Source organism: Microtus pennsylvanicus, chromosome X (genome assembly GCF_037038515.1).
Source record: "Microtus pennsylvanicus isolate mMicPen1 chromosome X, mMicPen1.hap1, whole genome shotgun sequence".
NCBI lineage: Eukaryota > Metazoa > Chordata > Mammalia > Rodentia > Cricetidae > Microtus > Microtus pennsylvanicus.
Window position 1 is genome coordinate 68,739,910 of NC_134601.1, and position 22,756 is coordinate 68,762,665.

A 22,756-nucleotide genomic window follows, 5' to 3' on the forward strand; every position below is an offset into this window, starting at 1 on the left:
AACAGGTTTGAGGAACACGATGCAAAGAGAGGCAAAGAGAGCTAATTCACCTGGATTCCCAGGTTTTCTTACCTGTCTCCAGGCAGCTGCACCCTAGCCAAATGTGATTGGCTGAGCTTCCCCATCCAGAGACCAACTTCCTCTAAAGGGTGGTGACAGAAAAAGTTAAATCAGTCTCTTATCCATTGAAAACATTCTTCATGCCTGAAGTTGACATAGATGTTTTCAGAAAGAAAGAAAAGTAAGAGTCCTGAGAACAAGCAGAAATACACAAATATAAACAATCAGAAATTCTTCACGCTGAAGAAAAAATACCAGAAACAACAACATCCTTTGTTGCAAATAAAGACGATCAGAAGGCTTGAATTTCTTCTTAATGCCAAGTTCCCTTTATCCACTCTTTTCCTTTAAAATACATACAAGGCCTGGCAAGATAGCCTGACTTTGCCTCTCTGGGTACAGTAAAAAGAAAGAAGTGACTCCTAAAAGTCGCCTGCTACCTCCACGTGTATATTGTGACACACATGCATAAATACATGCACACAGATGAAATATAAAATATATGTGAATGCTTAAAAGCATGATAATATTTTATGTGTGTTTGACACATATGCACGTGGATTATCTATAGGGTATTGTAGAATAAAGAGCACTAGAAAACGGCAAATGTATTTCTATTGCTAAATATTTTACTTTTAAAATATGCTTTCACCCTGAAACCGATACTGTACTGAACTTCACGATGTGTCCCCGGCTGGCCTCAAACTCATGTCCAATCCATTGCTTCCACTTCCTAAGCTCTGGGATTACAGGTATGTGGCACCACACTTAACATCAGGATTTACACTCTGGAGAAAGTGGTCAAAAAACAATACTGTGTAGACTATAAAATAGTAAGGACATGTAATTTATAATCACTAAAACAAATCAGAAAGGCTGCTGAGAAATGAGAGAGCTCTAAAGCTAAATCATTAACAATAAGAATTAGAGAAACAAAATATGACGGGGATAAGAGTGCAAATGATAAAGAGTAGAATGTCACAACAGATACATTAGCTATTAATGGATCAAGCACAACAAATGAAGGATGAATATTTTCTGAACAGTTACAAAAGCAAGAACAGTAATTCCTTATCAGTAAGATAGAGAGTTTAAGAAGTGTGTTTGAGGGCTGGGAAGATGGCACAGCAGTTAGCATCACTGACTGCTCTTCCAGAGGACCAGGTTTCAATTCCCAGCACCTACATGGCAGCTCTCAGCAGTCTGTCACTAAAATTCCAGGGCACCTGGCACTCTTACACAGGCACATATCATGCAGGTCAAACACAAACACACATAAAATAAAAATAAGTAATTCTCTTTAAATTGAAGAAAAAGATGCTGACGACAGCTGTGAAGCTGTCACTGCCTTTAGAATCATTTACTGCTAGTTGCTGGGAACAGCTTCTGTTCTCAGTTCTGTTTACTCTACTTAGATTGTTGGTTGGGTTTGCAAACCTGCTATTTGAGCACTTAGCCCCCAGCAGGTGGCACTGTTGGAGGACTGTGGGGAGCATCCCAGGCCTGTAGCATGAGGGCAGGGCCTTTGAAGGCTGTTACTCTTAGCACTCACTGAATCTGATCTGTAAGCTTTGCATCCTGGCCATTGCCACATGAGGAGTCTCCACCATGTGCCACGGTCTCCATTAACAGCATCGTGATGGCATTTGTGAGACTATTCCTGGGTAGGAAACCCATGTCAGACAAAATTGTGGGTGAGGAGTTTACATAAACAGGGGTGATTCTAAAGCACTTGTATCACTAAATGCCCACTCTCTCACGGGTTAGGACTCACAGATGCTGCATCTATCTGAATCTCCGGAGATGGTGGATGACTCCAAAGTAACATCGTTCTCCAGATCCAACAGAGCTGATGCACATAGGACCTCACAGAGACTGTGACATCGCTCACGAGATCTGCAGGAGATCAAGCCAGATAAAATTCCACCATGGAAGGGTGGAAGTGGCCACAAAGCCCTAGACCTAGCCAAGTGGCTATTTGTGATTGATAGCTGCTTGGAGAGGGAAAATAATTTTCTCAATGAAGTGACACTGGGTATAGCAAACACACCCCATAACAGGCCCCATGCCCAGTTGCTTCCAGTATAACTAGGATGCCAAGGTTTTGTTTTTCACTTATAAAAGGACTGTTTTGTTTGTTTTAAGCAAGAGAAAGAGCATAGTGTTAAGTTGGGAAAAGTTAGGGAAGGGAGAAAATATGATAAAAATGAATGAAAAATTTAAAAATAAGGAAAAATGAAAAGTAAAATATATATGTTGAGGTAGGGCTGAGGGGTTGGCTCTTGCAAAAGACCTGACTTCAGTTCCTGGACACCAAATGGTGACTCACAATTGCCTGTTATCTAGTTCCAAGCAATCTGACACCATCTTATGACCTATGTGGGCAAATCCACAAAGACACACAGAGATAAAATATCCCTACACATAAAATTAAAATAAACAAAACCTGAAATAATAAGATACAACTATTGGTTTCGATACTCCTCTTAGTCATAGGACCTGAGTTCAGTTTGTAGAACTTACTAAGAGCCATCTGTAATGTGAGGCCACCCTGGGCTATTAAGCCCATGTAAAATAGCAAGACATACACACGCACACACACACTCACACACATAAACATACACACACACATTCTGCACATATCTATACATTTATATATTTACTTCACTATTAGTGTGATGCCATATCCCAAGTATTGTTGCTATCCACATTGTACACAAGAAACTAAAGGCCCAGAGAAGCTGAATAAGTAGCCCCCAAGTCACAGAGCAACTAAGATGTTACCCATGATTTAGTCATGCCTCCTAGTCATCCTGATCATTGTGAGGTCAGGAGGCAACCTGTTCACTCGGTGTGTAACCATATGAAGGAGGCAGCAGATACAGGAAACTGAGAAACACCCAAAATGGCACATTCACGGCTCATTTCCTAGACTCTGGCAAATACTCAGTCTCAGCTCTATGATTTGGAAAAGGATCAGAAAATAAAGGCAGGAGATCCCAGGTGGGCCAGATACTGGTTCTAGGCTTTATTCACTGGAAGGGGTATATGAAAGAGAGATATGAGTGTGTGAGGGGAAAGTATGCGGACACTTGTTTGTCTGCCTCCCTAATTTCCCGCGGTGGACCAGAACAATATCTACCTGTGATTGGAAATGTTGGCCCAGCCTGACGAGAACAGAAAAGCTTCTCGCCAGTATCTCTGTTGATAAGCAGAAAATGAAAGTGTAAATCCACTCTTAGGAATACAGGGTCACTGAACAACAGTATTCTGCTGTTTCATGTTATGCCAATGCCTGTTTCTGATGTTCATTCTCTCCTCTCAGAGCAATTGAAGTCCTCCCGTCTCTTGGGCTTTCTCTAATACTATTGCAGTATGAGGTGAATTGATCTACCATGACTTCCTTTAAAGGGACCATGGAATTGATTTTTCATGTGTGTGTAAAGAGTGAGAGAGGAGGAAGCCTCATTTGTATACAGGAATAGCCGAAAATCGCAAGACCACGTATTGAAAAGATGGCCAATCCCCTCCATACACATGAAGTGGTAGTATAATCACACAAGACATGTCTTATTTAAAAAGCTGTGACTTTCTCATCAGTGACCTTGGAGCCTATTAGCCACTGGTGGTGTATTCGACTGGTATGCTAGGATTAATCAGACCAGCTCAAAACAACAGATATAATTTAATAATTAAAAACGGAGAAAGTCAACACTACCGGGGTAAAGGTTCCCATGTCCAAAACCAGTCTAAGAGAGCCACAGAGAGCAAGGGCACCTGGATTCCCAGGTTTTCTTCCCTGCCTGCAGACAGCCACACCCTAGCCAACTGTGATTGGCTGAGCTTCCCATCAAGAAAGCAACTTCTTCTAAAAGGTGGTGACAGAAAAAGTTAACTCAGGTTTTATCCATCAATAACATTCTGCCTGCCTGAAGGTGATGTAGATGGTTTCAAAAAGAAAGAAAAGAAAGAGTCCTGGGAACAAGTAGAAGTATGCAAATATAAACAATCAGAAATTATTCAGGTTGCAGAAAAAGAATACCATAGATAACAATATATTTTTGTGCAAATTAAGCCCATCAAAAGGCTTGAATGTGATCTGAATACCAAGGTCCCTATTTCCACGTTTTCCTTTAAAATACACATAGGGCCAGGAAGATGGCTCAGTGACTACAGATGCTTGTGACCACGATGATGATCTCAGTTTGCCTCCCTGTGTACACTGAAGAAAGAAGTGACTCCTAAAAGTTGTCTGCTACCTCCACGTGCATATTGTGACACACATTCATAAACTCATGCACACAAAATGTAAAATATATTGAATGCTTAAAAGCAAATAATGATATTTTAGGTATTTTTAACATATAAGCACATGAATTAACTACAGTGTATTGTAGAATAAAGAGCACTGAAAATGGCAAAAGAATTTCTATTGTTAAAAAGTTTTACTTTTGAAATACGATCTTACCTTGTAACCCATACTGGCCTGAACCTCACTATGTGGCCCCAGCTGGTCTCAAACTCATGTCAAACCCTTTGCTTCCACTTTTTGAGTCCTGGGATTACAGGTGTGAGGCACCACAGCTACCATCAAGATTTATTGTCTGGATAAGGGACAAAAAGCAATACTGTGTAGACTATAAAATAGTAAGGACATATAATTTATAATCTCTGTAACATATCAGAAAGGCTGATGAGAAATTATAGAGTTCTAAAGCTAAAACAATAAAAATAAGAATTAGAGAAACAAAATATGAGAAGGATAGGAATGCAAAAGATAAACAGTAGAACGTGACATCAGATACATTAGCTATTAATGGATCAAACACTGCAAATAGAGGATAAATATTTTTTGAACAGATGCAAAAGCAAGAACAGTAATACCTTGTCCGTAAGCTAGAGAGTTTAAGAAGTGTGTGAGGGCTGGGAGGATGGCACAGCAGTTGGCATCACGGTCTGCTCTTCCAGAGAACCTAGGTTCAATTCCCAGCACCCACATGGCACCTCACAGCTGGCTGTCACTACAATTCTTGGGGACTTGGCACCCTCACACATGCGTATATCATGCAGGCCAAACACTCACGCACATAAAATAAAAATAAGTAATTCTCTTTAAAGTAGAAGAAAAAGATGCTGGCGACAGTGGTGATGCTGTCACAGCCTTTAGAATCATTTACTGCTCATTTAGTCAGGGCTGGTTGCTGGGAACAGCTGCTGCTCTCAGTTCAGTTTAGTCTACTTAGATTGTTGGTGGGGTTTGCAAGTGTGCTGTTTGAGCACTTAGCCCCCAGCAGGTGGCACTGTTGGAGGAGTGTGGGGAGCATCCCAGGCCTGTAGCATGAGGGCAGTGCCTTTGAAGGCTGTTAAACTTAGCACTCACTGAATCTGATCTGTAAGCCTTGCATCCTGGCCATTGCCACATGAGGAGTCTCCACCATGTGCCGTGGTCCCAATTAACAGCACCTTGATGGCATTGTGTGTCACTTTTCCTGGGTAGGGAACTTATATCAGACCAAATTGTGGGTGAGGACTTTACACAAGAGCGGTGATTGTAAAGCGCTTACATCACTAAAAGCCCACTCGGTCACTGGTGATGACTCATGGAGTCTGCATCTATCTTAATCTCTGGGGGTGCTGGTTGACTCCAAAGTAACTTTGTTTTCCAGACCCAACAGAGCTGATGCACATAGGACCTCACAGAGACTGTGAGATCACTCACAAGATCAGTAGGAACTTAAGCCAGAAAATCCCTGCATGGAGGAGGGGAAGTGGCCACAAAGCCCTACACCTAGCCAAGTAGCTATATGTGATGGATAGCTGCTTTCTTAATGGAGTGACACTGAGTACAGCAAACACACCCAAGAACAGGCCCAATGCCCAGTAGTTTCCAGTATAAATAGGACTCCATGGTTTTGTTTTTGACATATAAAGAGACTGTTTTTTTTGTTTTAAGCAAGAGAAAGTGCATGACGTTGTGTTATTTGTAGTTAGGTAAGAGTGAAATATGATAAAAATAAATGAAAAATTTAAAAATACGGAAAAAATTAAAACTTCAATATATATGTTGCGGTGAAGCTGAGGGGATGGCTCTTCCAGAGGCCCTGACTTCAGTCCCCAGAACCCAAATGGTGGCTCACAACTGCCTGTTATTCCGGTTCCAAGTGATATGACACCATCTTATGAGCTCCATGGGCAAATCAACAGGCACAAACGCAAGTAAAACACCCATACACATGAAATTAAAATAAACAAAACCTGAAATAATAATAAGATATACCGGTTGTTCTGCATAGTGCTCTTAGCCATGGGCCTGAGTTCAGGTTGCAGTACCTACTGACAGCCATCTGTACCTGTGAGAGGCCACTCTGGGCTATTTAGCCCATGTTTATTTAGAACATGGTACATAGCAGGACACACATACATACATACATACATACGTACATACACACAACACATTGTCTACATAGTCTGTATATTTATATATTTACTTCACCATTATAGTGATTCCATATTACAAGTATTGTAGCCATCCACAACACAATTTGTGTGCCTCCCTACTTTCCTGCGGTGGACCAGTCCAAATTCTACCTGTGCTTAGAAATGTTGGCCCAGCCTGAACAGAACAGAAAAGCTTCTCACCAGGATCTCTGTCAACATCCACTGGTCAAGGATGTGGGGGCCAGCAATGAAGACAGTAAGGACCATGAACAGAAGAGGAGAAGAGCCAGGGCTGTGAGAACAAGAAACCCAGTCACTGGGAGGAGCTGCTCTGATGCGATTCCCAGCAATTGTTGTCACGTTATCCACAGTGGGCGCTATGATGCATAAAACTGATTTCACAAAGCTCCTGAAACCAGAGCTGGAGCCATGAATTCATGTGTTCCCGGGAGAGACCAAGTCTCGACCCTTCTAGCCTAGGGAATCATGAGGCTATGACCAAGCTAGAGAAGGGACAAGCTAACAGCGCTTTTCCTTTCAGGCTTCCTTCCTGCAGGTTCCTGACTTGTGTTCATGCCCTGATTTCCCCAGGGAAGAACTGTGACTTGGAAGCTTGTGCCAAATAAACCCTTTCTTCTCAAAGCTGATTTTGTGTTGGAGTGTTCAGTCCCAGAAACTGCTACAGTGGCCCAACCTGTTGGCAGGCACGGGCAAGGGAAAGCACATTTCAGACTATTGTGGGATACATAATGAAACATTGAATCAAAAACTAAAACCCAAACCGTAGTGATAACCACAAAATGAAAGTGTATATCCACTCTTAGGAATACAGGTCGCTGAACAACAGTATTCTGCTGTGTCATGGTATGCCAATGCCTGTCTCTGATGTTCATTCTCTCCTCTCAGAGTCATCGAAATCCTCTGTTGCTTGGGCGTTCTCTAATACTAGTGCAGTATGAGATGAATTCATCAACCATGACTTCCTTTAAAGGGACCATGGAATTGATTTTTCATGTGTGTGGAAAGAGTGAGAGAGGAGGAAAGCCTCATTTGTATTCATGGATAGCAGGAAATCACAAGACCACGTATTAAAAAGATGGCCACTCCCCTTCATACACTTGAGGTGCTAGCATATCAAGCATGACGGGTTTTATTCAAAAAGTTATGAATTTCTCATCAGTGACCTTGGACCCTAGAAGAGAGTGGTGGCATATTTGACCGGTATGCTAGAATTTACCAGAGCAGCTCAAAACAACAGATATAATTTAATAATTGAAAACGGGGAAACTCAAACGACCAGGTAAAGGTTCCTATGTCCAAAACAGGTCTGGAGAACACAGCAAGAAGAGTGCAAAAGAGAGCAAGGGCAGCTGGATTCCCAGGTTTACTTCCCTGGCCCTAGGCAGCCACACCCTAGTCAAATGTGATTGGCTGAGTTTCCCCATCAAGAGAGCAACTTCCTGTAAAAGGTGGTGACAGAAAAAGTATACTCAGTCTCTTATTCATTGAAAACATTTTTCATGCCTGAAGGTGACAGAGATGTTTTCAGAAAGAAAGAAAAGCAAGAGTCCTGGGAACAAGCACAAATACACAAATGTAAACAATCAGAAATTCTTCAAGTTGAAGAAAAAGTATACCAGAAACAAGAAAATCCTTTGGTGCAAATAAAGAACATCAGAAGGCTTAAAGTCATCTTAATACCCAGTTCCCTACTTCCACTTTTTCCTTTAAAATACACAAGGGCCTCGAAGATGGCCAAGTGCCTACAGATGCTTGAGTCCACCATGATGGCCTGAGTTTGCCTCCGTGGGTACACTGAAAAGGGAAAACTGACTCCTAAAATTTGCCTGCTACCACCACGTGTATATTGTGACACACACACACATGTGCACAAAATGTAAAATATATGTGAATGTTTAAAAGCAAGTTTTGATATTTTTGGTATGTTTAACATTATGCACATGGATTAACTATAGTGTATTGTTGAATAAAGAACACTAGAAAATGTCAAATGTATTTCTATTGTTAAAAAGTTTTACTTTTGAAATATGATCTCACCCTGTCTCCCATACTGGACTGAACCTCACTATGTGGCCCCGGCTGGCCTCAAATTTATATGAAACCCTCTTGAGTGCTGGGATTACAGGGGAGAGGCACCAAACCTACCAACAGGATTTACTTTCTGGAGAAAGGGATCAAAAAGCAATACTGTGTACACTATAAAATAGTAAGGACATATAATTTATAATCTCTAAACCATATCAGAAAGGCTGATGAGAAATGAGAGTGTTCTAAAGCTAAAATATTAAAAATAAGAATTAGAGAAACAAAATATGAGGGGGATAAGATTGCAAATGATAAACAGTAGAACATCACAACAGATACATTAGCTATTAATGGATCAAACACTACAAATAAAGACTAAATATTTTCTGAACAGCTACAAAAGCAAGAACAATAATACCTTATCTGTAAGTTAGAGAGATTAATAAGTGTGTTTGAGGGCTGGGAGGATGGCTCAGCAGTTAGCATCAATGTCTACTCTTCCAGGGGACCAAGTTTCAATTCCTAGTACCCACATGGCAGCTCGCAACTGGCAGTCACATGAGGAGTCTCCACCATGTACCGCATTCACCATTAACAGCACCATCGTGGCGTTGTGTGACATTATTACTGGGTAGGGAACCCATGCCAAACCAAACTGTGAATGAAGAGTTTACACAAACAGGGGTGACTCTAAAGCACTTACATCACTAAAAGCCCACTCTGTCATGGGTGATGACTCACGAAGTCTGCATCTATCTGAATCTCCGGAGGTGGTGGATGACTCCAAAGGAGCATCTTTCTCCAGAACCAAAGAGCTGATGCACATAGAACCCCACAGAGACTGTGAGATCACTCACGAGATCTGCAGGAGCTCAAGCCAGATAAAATCCCAGCCTGGAGGAAGGGAAGTGGCCACAAAGCCCCACACCTAGCAAGTAGCTGTTCGATGGATAGCTGCATTCTCAATGGAGTGACACTGGGTATGGCAAAGAAACCCGAGAACAGGCCACATGCACAGTAGTTTCCAGTATAAATAGGACTCCATTGTTTGTTATTGACTTATAAAAGGACTGTTTGTTTGTTTTAAGCAAGAGAAAGAGCATAATGTTAAGTTGGGAGGAGTTGGGGAAGGGGGAAAATATGGTAAAAATAAATGTAAAATTTAGAAATAAAGAAAAATTAAAAGAAAAATATATATGATGAGGAGGCGCTGAGGAGATGGCTCCTGCAGAGGACCTGACTTCAGTCCCAAGACCCCAAATGGTGGCTCACAACTGCATGTTATTCCAGTTCCATGGGATATGACAGCGTCTTTTGACCTCAGTGGGCAAATCCACAGACACCCACGCAGGGAAAATATCCATACATATAAAATTAAAATAAACAAAAGCTGAAATAATAATAAGATTTTTCTTTTGATCTGGATAGTGCTCTTAGCCAGATGACCTGAGTTCAGTTTGCAGAAACTACTAACAGCCATCTGTGACTGTGAGGCCACCCTGGGCTATTCAACCCATGTTACATAGCAAGACACACACACACACACACACACACACACACACACACACACACACACACATGTTCTCCACATACATTTACTTCACCATTAGAGTGACTCCATATCATAAGTATTGTTGCCATCCACGTTGTACATAAAAAGCAAAAGGCCCAGAGAGGCTAAATAAGTAGCTCCCAAGTCACAGAACAACTAAGATGTTACCCATGATTAATTCATGCCTCCTAGTCATCCTGATAATTGTGAGGTCAGGAAGCAACATGGGCCGTCACCATGTAACATTATGAAGGAGGCAGTAGATACAGGAAACTGAGAAACACCCAAAATGGCACATTCACGGCTCATTTCCTAGGCTCTGGAAACTACTAACTCTCAGCTCTATGATTTGGAAAAAAATCAGAAAGTCAAGCCAGGGGATGCCAGGTGGGCCAGATACTGGTTCTCAGACTTTATTCACTGGAAGGGGTATATGAAAGAGAGATATGAGTGTGTGAGGGGAAAGTACAAGGACACCTGTTTGTCTGCCTCCCTAATTTCCTGCGGTGGACCAGAACAAAATCGACCTTTGTTTGGAAATGTTGGCCCAGCCTGAAAAGAACAGAAAAGCTTCTCACCAGTATCTCTGTGGACATCTAGTGGTTGTAGATGTGAAGGACACCTCACGCAAAATGTTCCTGTGGGTCTCAACAGTGAGGACAGGAAGGACCATGAGCAGAAGGGGAGAAGAGCCAGGGCTGTGAGAACAAGACACAGCCAGTCACTGGGAGGAGCTACTCTGATGCATTTCCTGGCAACTGTTGTCACGTTATCCACAGTGGGCGCTATGTTGCAGAAAACTGATGTCACAAAGCTCCTGAAACTACAGCTGGAGCCATGAATTCATGTGTTCTAGGTAGAGAACAAGTCTCCACCCATCTAGCCTTGGTCTTGTGGAGATAGGAACCACAGAAAGGGCCTTTGCCTCTTGTTCCTGCTTTCTGTTCTGGAGGGCTTCTGGGCTCGAGATGGGCACCTCTGGGAGTCAGAGAATCTTAGAGGACCTGGTCTGTAAGGACCATCTCCTTTCCTTGGCCAACAGGGACAGGTAGTACAACCTGCTCCTCTCCCCTCTGTTCCGCATCCCTGGGGCCTTTCTCAGGCCTGACTAACCCCTCATTCTTACCTTCCAGGTTTAAGGTCTGAGGATTCTGCCTCCTCCCTAGGCTGAAGCCGTCCATCAACTACTGTAGTCGGCTTCAGTGCCATTCCCAACCATGGCCAGACCAACTCGTTCTGTCCCAATGGCACTAGGTAGGCTGTGTTGCCCACTCTTGCTTAAAATGCTTTTGTTGGTCAGGCCTAAAACATGAGCAAGAAAGTAAGTTCCAGATGGCTCGACTCACCCTGACTGTTGTACAGTTTCATCATCTTCTCTCTCCACTCAGCATGATTCTGGGAAGCCTGTGCTGGCTGTCGCTGGCTGATTTCTTCTCTGAGAGCTGGTGCACTGAGCTGAGGAATTACCAAGATCTGAGCCAGATGTCTGGACACCAGACTGTCTCCATTGTGCTGAAGGAAAAACACAAAAAGACCTAGGATTCAAGTATGATGGCAGTTCACAGTGAAGCTATTAGGCATAACGTGAGCTCTGGGAGGACCAACAGACCACAAAAGACATGCCATAGAACAATGGGTAGGCAGCCTAGGGTCCTAAGTGACATAAAGTTAATGTGGTGGCCTATCTGGGATCAGGAGAGTAGGAGAATGGCAGTGGGAGACTAGAGATGGCCCAGCTCAGGTCCTTCAAAACAGGATGTGACCAACAATGGGTGCGGTGCTCCAAAATAGCTGGATCAGATTGAAACAGTCTCAAGACTTCCTCTGCAGGGTGGCATGCAGAGTGTTCTAACCCTTTCCCCTAATAAACTTTCAACTCAGCTTTGTTCTCTCTCTCTCTCTCTCTCTCTCTCTCTCTCTCTCTCCCTTCCTTCCTTTCTTCATTTTTTTGATTTCTACCTGCCTTATTTTTTTCTGAGTTTCTCTGTGTAGCCCTGCATATCCTGAACCATTCTCTATAAAACAGACTGGACAAGAACTCAGAGATTCATGTGTCTCTTCCTTCAGAGTGCTAGGATTAATGGCGTGTACCAACATAACTGATAAACTTCAGCTGTTTCTTAAACTTCTTTACATATTCTTGCATCTTATACACCTACTTACTTATAACAGATTGAATTTTTTAGTAAGCTGGACTTCTCAGAAAAGCACAACACTTTTCTAGAAGTATCCATCCTAGGGGGAGTACAACGGAGAGAAGGACAGTAAGAAGAGACTTTTAGGTCATGTGCACACTAGAATCTAGGATGCTGCATCTCAACTTGGCCAGTTTGCTTTGCCTCCTTCATTGCTGTGCTTACACTCTTGAGTACTTGACCAACTACTGCATCCTATCAGAATTCTACTCTTTTGAGAACAAGAAGGATCAAATGAAAAAATGAATGAAAGAAAGACACAGAAAGATGAAAGGAAGAAAGAGAGAAAGGAAGGAAGAGACTGCTGGTAAGGTCAAGAGCAGAGAAAAAGAGAGATCCTCTCCACTTAGTAAGAAAACCAGTGAGGTAACGGGAAGTAGGAGTCAGGAGGGCAGAATTAGGTTGAGCAGTGTCACCTGATTTCTTAGCACTGATACCTGGACCTCCATTCAGGCTAATCAAATTAGACCTTGGGCATAAGGTATATATTTCATTCTCTCTCTCTCTCTCTCTCTCTCTCTCTCTCTCTCTCTCTCTCTCTCTCTCTTTCTTTCTCTCTCTCTCTTTCTCTCTCTCTCTCTCCATCCTCTCCATGTTGGGGGAGGTTGTTATTAGGATGTAGTGATGTGTGCGATATGTAAGCTCCTAGTATGATGTCAGAGCGTATCCAGGGAAGAGAATAACCACACCGGGTGATCAAATATAGGTGTGTGTGTGGCAGTGGTGTGCGTGGGCGGCTGTGGGTTTCTGTGCACACTTCTGGTAGATGCCTAAGGACAGCTATGGGTGTGCTGTCTCTTTTTTTGTGAGTCAGGGTCTTTATTGGCCTGAAGCTGACAAAATGGGGTAAGTGGTCTGACTGGTAAACCCAAGGAACATTATGACTTCACAGTTTTGTGCTGGATTTTAAGTACAGACTACCAGAACTGGAGATTTTACTTAGATTCTGGGGGTGGATTTTGGGTCCTCGTGCTTGCAAAGAGAGCACCTTGCTAACTGAGCTATGCTTCTAATGCTAGTATGAAGTTTTATTTGGGATACAAGATAATCAGACATGTATTTTTTAAAAAAGTGGATGTACTTAAAAAAAAGTGGCTATATTCTGAAAACTTTAACTTAGACCCTGAGAGTTAACTGTTTCCCAAATCAGCTAGGCCTCCAACAGACCAAGGTATTATTCCACCAAAACCCAACTTGGTGAGCCAGAGTTTAAAACTTACAGCTACTTGATGAGGGATTTCTTACAGGTGCAGAGCAGCGACTGACTGTAGCATGGAAGGATTCCTTCTCCATAGCTGGATAGATGGAAGTGCCACCCTGTCAGTGGACCTCCCACACTCTCGGTATTCTAGTGTCTCCAGAGGCTACAGAACCACATGTAACTGGGACAGAATCTCACACAGCTGAAAAGGAAAAGCCTCAAGAGAGACTGGAATCTCAGGTGAGAGTCTAATGACACCGGCCCCAAGTCTTGTATAAAGAAACTTCAGGAGGCAGGTGGTGGTAGGGTGTATAACAGGGAAGCTGAGTAAGTCATGGAAAGCAAGGCAGTAAGCAGCATTCCCGCACTGGCCTCTGTATACTGGTATATTTGTGTTTAAATGAATAAAGCTTGCCTGAAGATCAGCGGGCAAAGCAGCCACACTCCTAGCTATACCGGACAGGGCGGGGGGTGGGGTGGCACACACTTATAATCCTAGAACTGGGAAGAGACAGGCAAATTTCTGTGAGTTCCAGGCTATCCTGAAATATACAAGATTAATACAGAAACAGATCCAGGTGGTGTTGGTTTACACCTTTAATCTCAGTGTTTGGGAGTCACACACTTTTAATCCCAGCACTAGGGAGTTGGAGACAGGAACAATATGCTGAGGAGAGAGGAAAATAAAGGAGAAGAGACAGGAACTCACTGGAGTATGGAGTGTGAGGATTCGTGGTGACAAGACCTTGCCCTTTGAGTCTGAACACTTGGTAGAGTTAAAGGTCTCTCTATTGGTTTGCTGCTTTGCTTTTCTGATATTTAGCTTGGACCCCAATACTTGTCTCTGGGTTTGTTTTATTCTGCTACACCTTCTACTTTGATTCCTGCTTCAAGATTCCTTCCCTAAGTTCCTTTCACAAAGGACTACAACTGTAAACTTAAATAAATCTTTTCAACTTGACTTTGAACACAGTGATTACAATTTAAAACCAAGTCAGCATATTCCCAAGTGGGGGATGAACCAGACACCTTAAACCTCACATTTGAGCCATCCATACTCTTCAGTGTGTCACATACCCTGCATTCAGAGCCTCTAACCACCATAAGGCCACTTCCTTTTAAGAAAATTTTTTTAATTTTAGAGATTTATATTTTACGGAAAGGTTGCAAAAAAAAGACAGAATATTCACAAATACCATGCAGCTGGTTGATTCTTTTGTTAATACTTTGAGTAGATGTGTCAAAACTGAGCCAAACAGGGCATTCCTAATTACTGAATCCATGGTTTATTGAGATTTCCTTACCTTTTACCATTACTCTTTACCATTGTCCATTACAAAATCCCACGAGGAGCCTAATTCATACAACAGTGGTTCACATGGCTTTCCTGTAAGACCATGTCGTGTGTGCGTGTGTGTGTGTGTGTGTGTGTGTGTGTGTGTAGTTTGTGCTGAGGAATCATTTCTTAGATTTCTAGGGTAAAATGAAACGTTAGTGTGTTGCATCTTTCCCTCCTGTCTTTATCTCAGTGGAGTCACCTTTGGGAAGAGCATGTGTACAATAAACCTTGATGCGGCTTCAATAAGAAGTTCTTCTGTGAAGTAGATCACCTCCATCAAGGTTGCAGAGAACATCAAGGTCTTCATGTTGTATATTGTTCATTTTATAAAAGCTCCCTCCAGAAATGGAAGCCTCACAGACATGGTGGCTGTCCTAGTTTTATTGTCAGCCTAACACAGTGTCAACTGGGAGGAAAGCGTCTACTGAGACACTGCCTACATCAGATGAGGAGGTTGGTCTTTGGACACATCTGTGTGTGGTTTCCTTGATTATTTACTCACATAAGAGGTCCCGGTCTGCTGTAGTCAATACCATTCTTAGGCAGGAGGTTCTGGGTTAGATAAAAGTACCAGGGAAGCATGAGCCTATGACCAAGCTAGAGAAAAGACTAACAAACAGCGCTTTTCCTTCTAGGCTTCCCTCCTCCAGGTTCCTGCCTTGAGTTCCTGCCCCCATTTCCACAGTGATGAACTGTGACTTGGAAGCCTGTGCCAAATGAACCCTTTCTTCTCTAAGCTGATTTTGTGTTGGAGTGTTTTATAACAGCACCAGAAACTGCTACTGTGGCCCACCCTGTTGGCAGGCACGGGCAAGGGAAGGCACATTCCAGACTAGTCTGGGCTACATAATGAAACACGGAATCAAAAACTAAAACCAAAACCATACTGATAAACACAAAATGAAAGTGTAAATCCACTCTTAGGAATACAGGTCGCTGAACAAAAGTATTCTGCTGTGTCATGGTATGCCAATGCCTGTCTCTAATGTTCATTCTCTCCTCTCAGAGCCAACAAAGTCTGCCCGTCTCTTGGGCTTTCTCTAATACTACTGCAGGTATGAGATGAATTGATCTACCATGACTTCCTTTAAAGGTACCATGGAATTGATTTTTCGTGTGAGTGGAAAGAGTGAGTGAAAAAAGCCTCATTTGTATACATGGATAGGCGGAAATCCCAAGACCACGTATTGAAAAGATGGCCACTCCCCTCCATCCACTTGAGGTGCTAGCACATTTAGTATGATGTGTTTTATTCAAAACGCTGTGACTTTCTCATCAGTGACCTAAAACCGTAGAAGAGAGGGAGGGCGTATTTTACCATTAAGCTAGAATTAAGCAGACCAGCTGAATAAAAAAACTGATATAATTTAATGATTGAAAAGGAGAAACTCACACGACCGGATAAATTTTCCCACGTCCAAAACCAGTGTGGCTAATGCAGCAAGAAGAGTGCAAAAGAGAGCAAGGGCAGCTGGATTCCCAGGTTTTCTTCCCTCGCCTCAGGCAGCCACAACCTAGCCAAAAGAGATTGGCCAAGCTTCCCTATCAAGAGAGCAACTTCCTCTGAATGGTGGTGACAGAAAAAGTTAACTCAGTCTCTTACCCATCAATAACATTCTTCATGCCTGAAGGTGACAGAGATGTTTTCAGAAAGAAAGAAAAGTAAGAGTCATGGGAACAAGAGGAATACACAAATATAAACAATCAGAAATTCTTCTGGTTGAAGAAAAAGACCAGAAACAACAATATCCTTTGGTGCAAATAAAGACCATCAGAACGCATGAATGTCATCTTAATACCAAGTTCCCTATTTCCACGTTTTTCTTTATAATACACACAGTGCCTGGCAAGATGGCCCAGTGCCTACACATGCCTGCGTCAAGCACAATGGCCTGAGTTCGACTCCATGGGTACAGTGAATAGAAAGAAGTGACTCTTAAAAGTAGCCTGCTACCTCCACGTGTATATTGTGACAGGCATAAATACATGTGCACAAAATGTAAAATATATGTGAATGCTAAAAAGCAAATAATGATATTTTAGGTATGTTTAACATATATGCACATGAATTAACCACAGTGTATTGTAGAATAAAGAGCACTAGAACAGGGCAAATGAATTTCTATTGTTAAAAAGATTTACTTTTGAAATATGGTCTCACCCTGTAAACTATAATAAACTGAACCTTACCATGTGACGCCTTCTGGCATCAAATTCATGTCAAACCCTTTGATTCCACTTCTTGAGTCCTAGGATTACTCAAGGGGTATGTGAAAGAGAGATATGAGTGTGTGAGGAGAAAGTACGCAGACACTTGTTTGTCTGCCTCCATGATTTCCTGTAGTGGAGAAGAAAAAAGTCTACCTGTGATTGGAAATGTTGGCCCAGCCTCAGAAGAACAGAAAAGCTTCTTGCCAGTATCTCTGTCAACGTCTAGTGGTCGAAGATTTGAATGACACCTCACTCGGAATGTGCCTGTGGGGTCCAGCGGTGAGGACAGTAAGGACCATGACTAGAAGAGGAGAAGATTCAGGGCTGTGAGAACGAGACACCCAGTCACTGTGAGGACCTGCTCTGATGCGTTTCCTGGCAATTGTTGTCAGGTTGTCCATAGTGGACACTATGATGCATAAAACTGATGTCTCAAAGCTTCTGAAACCAGAGCTGGAGCCATGAATTCATGTGTTCAGAGTAGAAACCAAGTCTCCACCCTTCTAGCCATGGTTTTGTAAAGATAGGAACCACAGGAAGGGCCTTAGCCCTGTGCTTCCTGCTTCCTATTCTGGAGGGCTTCCGGGTGCTCGATCGACACCCCTAGGATCGGAGAACCTGACAGGACCTGCCCTTTTGGGACCATCTCCTTTCCTTGTCCAGAATGGACTGGCGAGACACCCTGCCACTCTCCTCTCTGCTCAGCATCCCTGGGGCCTTTCTCAGGCCGGACTAACACCTTATTCTTACCTTCCAGGTTTAAGGTCTGAGATTCTGCCTCCTCCCCAGGCTGAAGCCATCCATCTACTACTGCAGTCGGCTTCAGTGCCCTTCCCGACCACAGCCAGACCAACTCGTTCTGTCCCAATGGTCCCAGAAAAGCTGTGTTGCCCGCTCTTGCTTAAAATGCTTTTGTTGGTCAGTCTGAAACATGAGCAAGAAAGTAACTTCCAGATGGCTAGACTCACCCGGACTGGTGTACAGTTTCATCATCTTCTCTTTCCACTCAGAATGATTCTGGGAAGCCTGTGCTGGCTGTCGCTGGCTGCTTTCTTCTCTGAGAGCTGGTGCACTGCCCCAAATGAGCTGAGGAATAACCAAGATCTGAGTCAGATGTCCGGACACCAGACTGTCTCCATTGTGCTGAAGGAAAGAGACTAAAAAGACCTAGGATTTGAGTATGATGGCAGCTGCCAGTGAAGCTATTAGGCATAATGTGAGCTCTGGGAGGACCTACAGACCACATACAATGGGTAGGCAGCCTAGGGTCTTGACATGCCTTGAAGATAATGGTGGTGACCTACCTGGGGTCAAGAGAGAAGGAGAAGGGCAGTGGGAGACTCTGGAACAGTCAGCTCAGGTCCTTCCAAATAAGATATGACCACCAATGGGGGCGGTGGTCCATATTAGCTGAATCAGATTAAAACAGCCTCAAGACTTCCTCTGCAGGGTGGCATCTAGAATACCCTAACCCTTTCCCCTAGTAATCTTTCAATTTAGCTATAATCTTTCTTTCTTTCTTTCTTCCTTCCTTCCTTCCTTTCTTCCTTCTTTCTTCCTTTCTTTTTTTCTTTCTTTTCTTGTTCCTTCCTTCTCTTTCTTCCTTGCTTCCATCCTTCCTTTTTTGTTTCCTTCCTTCTTTCTTGTTTATCTGAGTTTCTCTGTGTAGCCCTGGCTGTTCTGAATCATTAGCTCCAAACCAGACTGGCCAACAACTCAGAGATTCATCTGACTCTGCCTCCAGAGTTCTGAGGTTAAAGGTGTGCACCACCATGCCTGGCACATCAGCTGTTCCTTAAACTTCTATACATATTCTTGCATCTTATACATGTACTTGCTTATAACAGATTGAATTCTAGGTAAGCTGGGCTTCTGAGAAAAGCACAGCCTTTTCCAAGGAGTATCTATTCTAGGGAGAGCACAAAGGAGACATGGATAGTGAGAAGAGAAATTGAGGCCCTGTGCCCATGAGAATTGGGGTTGCTGTATCTCAACTTGGGCAGTTTGATTTGCCTCCGTGATTGCTCTGCTGACACTCTTTAGTACTTGTCCAACTACTGCATCCTATCTGAATTCTTCTCTTTTGAGAACAAGAAGGATCAAATAAACAAATGAATGAAAGAAAGACAGACAGAAAGAAGAAAGGAAGGAATGAAGGAAGGAAGGAAAGAAGAGACTGCTCCTAAAGTCAAGACCAGAGAAAAACAGAGATCCTCTCCACTTAAAAAGAAAAACCAAAAAAAAAAAAAAACAAAAAAAAAATTTAAAAAAAAGAAAAAAGAAAAACCAGTGAGGTAACTGGAAGTAGGAGTCAGGAGGCCAGAATTAGGTTGGGTAGTATCACCCAAAAGTTGGCAAAGCAGCCAACCCCTAGAGAGACCTTTTTCCTCTACCAAGTGTTCATATTCAAAGGGCGAGGTCCTGTCACTAGGAATGCTCACACTCCACACTCCAGTGAGTGCCTGTCTCTTCTCATTTATATTCCTCACTCTGTGCAGAATGTTGCTCCTTTCTCCAACTCAAAGTGATGGGATTAAAAGTGTGTGATCCCAAACACTGAGATTAAAAGTGTAAACCACCACCACCTGGATGTCTTTCTGGATCTATTTTGTATAGCCCAGGATAGCCTGGAACACACAGAGATTTGCCTGACTCTGTCTTCCAAGTCCTGGGATTAAAGGGGTGTGCTACCTTCCCCCCCTTGTCCTGTATAGCTGAGGAGTGTGGCTGCTTTGCCCGCTGATCTTCAGGCAAGCTTTATTCATTTAAACACAAATATACCAGTATACAGAGGCCAGTGCGGGAATGCTGCTTACTGCCTTGCTTTCCATGGCTTACTCAGGTACCCTGTTATACACTCTACCACCACCTGCCTCCTGAAGTTTCTTTATACAAGACTTGGGGCCGGTATCATTAGACTCTCACCTGAGATTCCAGCCTCTCCTTGAAGCATCTCCTTTTCCGCTGTGTGAGATTCTGTCCCAGTTACATGTGGTTCTGTAGCCTCTGGAGACACTAGAGTACCGAGAGTGTAGAAGGTTGATTGACAGGGCAGGCACTTCCATCTATCTAGCTACAGAGAAGGAATCCTTCTTCCACGCCACAGTCAGTTGCTGCTCTGCACCTGTAAGTAATCCCTCATCCGTTAGCTGTAAGTTTTAAACTCTGGCTCACCAAGTTGGGTTTTGGTGGAATAATACCTTGGTCTGTTGGAGGCCTAGCTGATTTGGGAAACAGTTAACTCTCAGGGTTTAAGTCAATGATTTCAGAATATACCCATTTTTTTTAATACATGCACTTTTTTTTACTACATCCACTTTTAAAAAAAACTACATTTCTGATTATCTTGTATCCCAACTAAACACTTCATCCTAGATGTGAGGAAATAGCTCAGTTAGCAAGGGGCTCTCTTTGCAAGCACGAGGACACAAATTCAACTGCCAGAATCTAAATGAAAACTCTAGTTCTCGTAGCCTGTACTTGAAATGCCAGCACAAAACTGTGCAGATGTAATGATCCTGGGGTTTACTGGTGAGAAGGCTTACCCTATTTTGTGAGCTTCAGGCCAATGAAAGACTCTGTCTCAGGAAAAAAAAAGTGGATAGCACCTGAGAATACACAGCCAAAGCTGTCCTTAGGCATCTACCAAAAGTGTGCACAGATACCCACACCCACATCAACCCAACCAACCCCCCCCCCCACACACATGCATACATACACACACACCTACATTTGATCACCTGGTGTGGAGATTCTCTTCCCTGGATACCCTGTGAAATCATACTAGGAGCTTACATATCCCACACACCAATACAACCTGACAACACCCTCCACCACCACACACAGAGCGATGGAGAGAGAGAGAGTGACTTATGGACCTTATGTCCAAAGGCTAATTGGATTAGCCTGATAGGAGGTCCAGGTATCAGTACTAAGAAATCAGGTGATACTAACCAACCTAATTCCGGCTTTTGAATCTTACATTTAGTTCCCTCACTGGTTTTCTTACTAAGTGCAGAGGATCTCTATTTCTCTCTGTTCTTGACCTTAACAGCAGTTTCCTTCCTTTCATCTTTCTGACTGTCCTTCTTTCATTCATTTGTTCATTTGATCCACTTGTTCTCAAAAGAGAAGAATTCTGATAGGATGCAGTAGTTGGTCAAGTACTCAAGAGTGTAAGCAGAGCAATCATGGAGGCAAAGCAAACTGGCCAAGTCGAGATGCAGCAACCTAGATTCTAGTGGGCCCAGGGCCTAAATTTCTCTTCTCACTGTCCATCTCTCTTATGTGCTCCCCCTAGAATGGATACTTCTAGGAAAAGTGTGTGCTTTTCTCAGAAGCCCAGCTTATCTAGAATTCAATCTGTTATAAGTAAGTATGTGTATAAGATGAAAGAATATGTAAAGAAGTTTAAGAAACAGCTGAAGTTCACCGGGCATGGTGGTGCACGCCTTTAATCCCAGTACTTTGGAGGCAGAGGTAGATGAATCTCTGAGTTCGTGGACAGTATGGTTTATAGAGAAAGTTTTAGGACAGCCAGGGCTACACAGAGAAACTCATATACACAAGAAGGAAAGAAGGAAGGAAGGAAGGAAGGAAGGAAGGAAGGAAGGAAAGAAAGAAAAGACAAGAAAAGACCTAGGAAAGTTTACTAGGGGAAAGGGTTAGAGCATTCTGCATGACACCTTACAGAGGAAGTATTGAGGCTGTTGTAATCTGATCCAGCTAGTATGAAGCACCGTCCCCCATTTTTGATCATATCCCGTTTGGCCCTTCCGGACTCTCCCACTGCCATGCTTCTACTTGACCCAAGGTAAGCCACCACCATTATCTGATATATATAGTTTGGGCTGAGGAATCATTTTTAGACTTTTAGAGAAAAAGAAACGTTAGTGTGTTGCATCCTTCCCTCCTGTCTTTACCTCAGTGGAGTCACATTTGGGAAGTCATGTGCACACTAGGCCATGATGAGGCTTCCATAAGAAGTTCTTTTCTGAAGTAGATCACCTCCGTCAAGGTTGCAGAGAACATCAAGTTCTTCATGTTGTATATTGTTCATTTTATAAAAGCTCCCTCCAGAAATGGAAGCCTCACGGACATGGTGGCAGTCCTAGTTTTATAGTCTATCTCAGTGTCAACTGAGAGGGAAGCGTCTACTGAGAAACTGCCTACATCAGATGAGGAGGTTGGTCTTTGGACACATTTGTGTGTGGTTTCCTTGATTATTAACTCACATAAGAAGTCCCAGTCCACTGTAGGCAATATCATTCCTAGGGAGGAGGCTCTGGGTTAGAAAAATGTACCACCAAAACATGAGACTATGACCAAGCTAGAGAAGGGTCAAGCTAACAGCACTCTTCCTTCCAGGTTCCTCCCTTGATTTCCTGCCCCGATTTCCCCAAGGATGAACTGTGACTTGGAAGCCTGTGCCAAATGAACCCTTTCTTCTCTAAGCTGATTTTGTGTTGGAGCATTTTAGAACAGCGCCAGAAACTGCTACTGTGAAAGACCCTGTTGGCAGGCACAGGCAAGGGTAGGCACATTCCAGATTAGTCTGGGCTACATAATGAAACACTGAATCAAAAAGTAAAAACAAAACCATACTGATAACCACAAAAAGAAAGTGTAAATCCACTCTTAGGAATACAGGTCGGTGAGCAAAAGTATTCTGCTGTGTCATGTTAGGCCAATGCCTGTTTCTAATGTTCATTCTC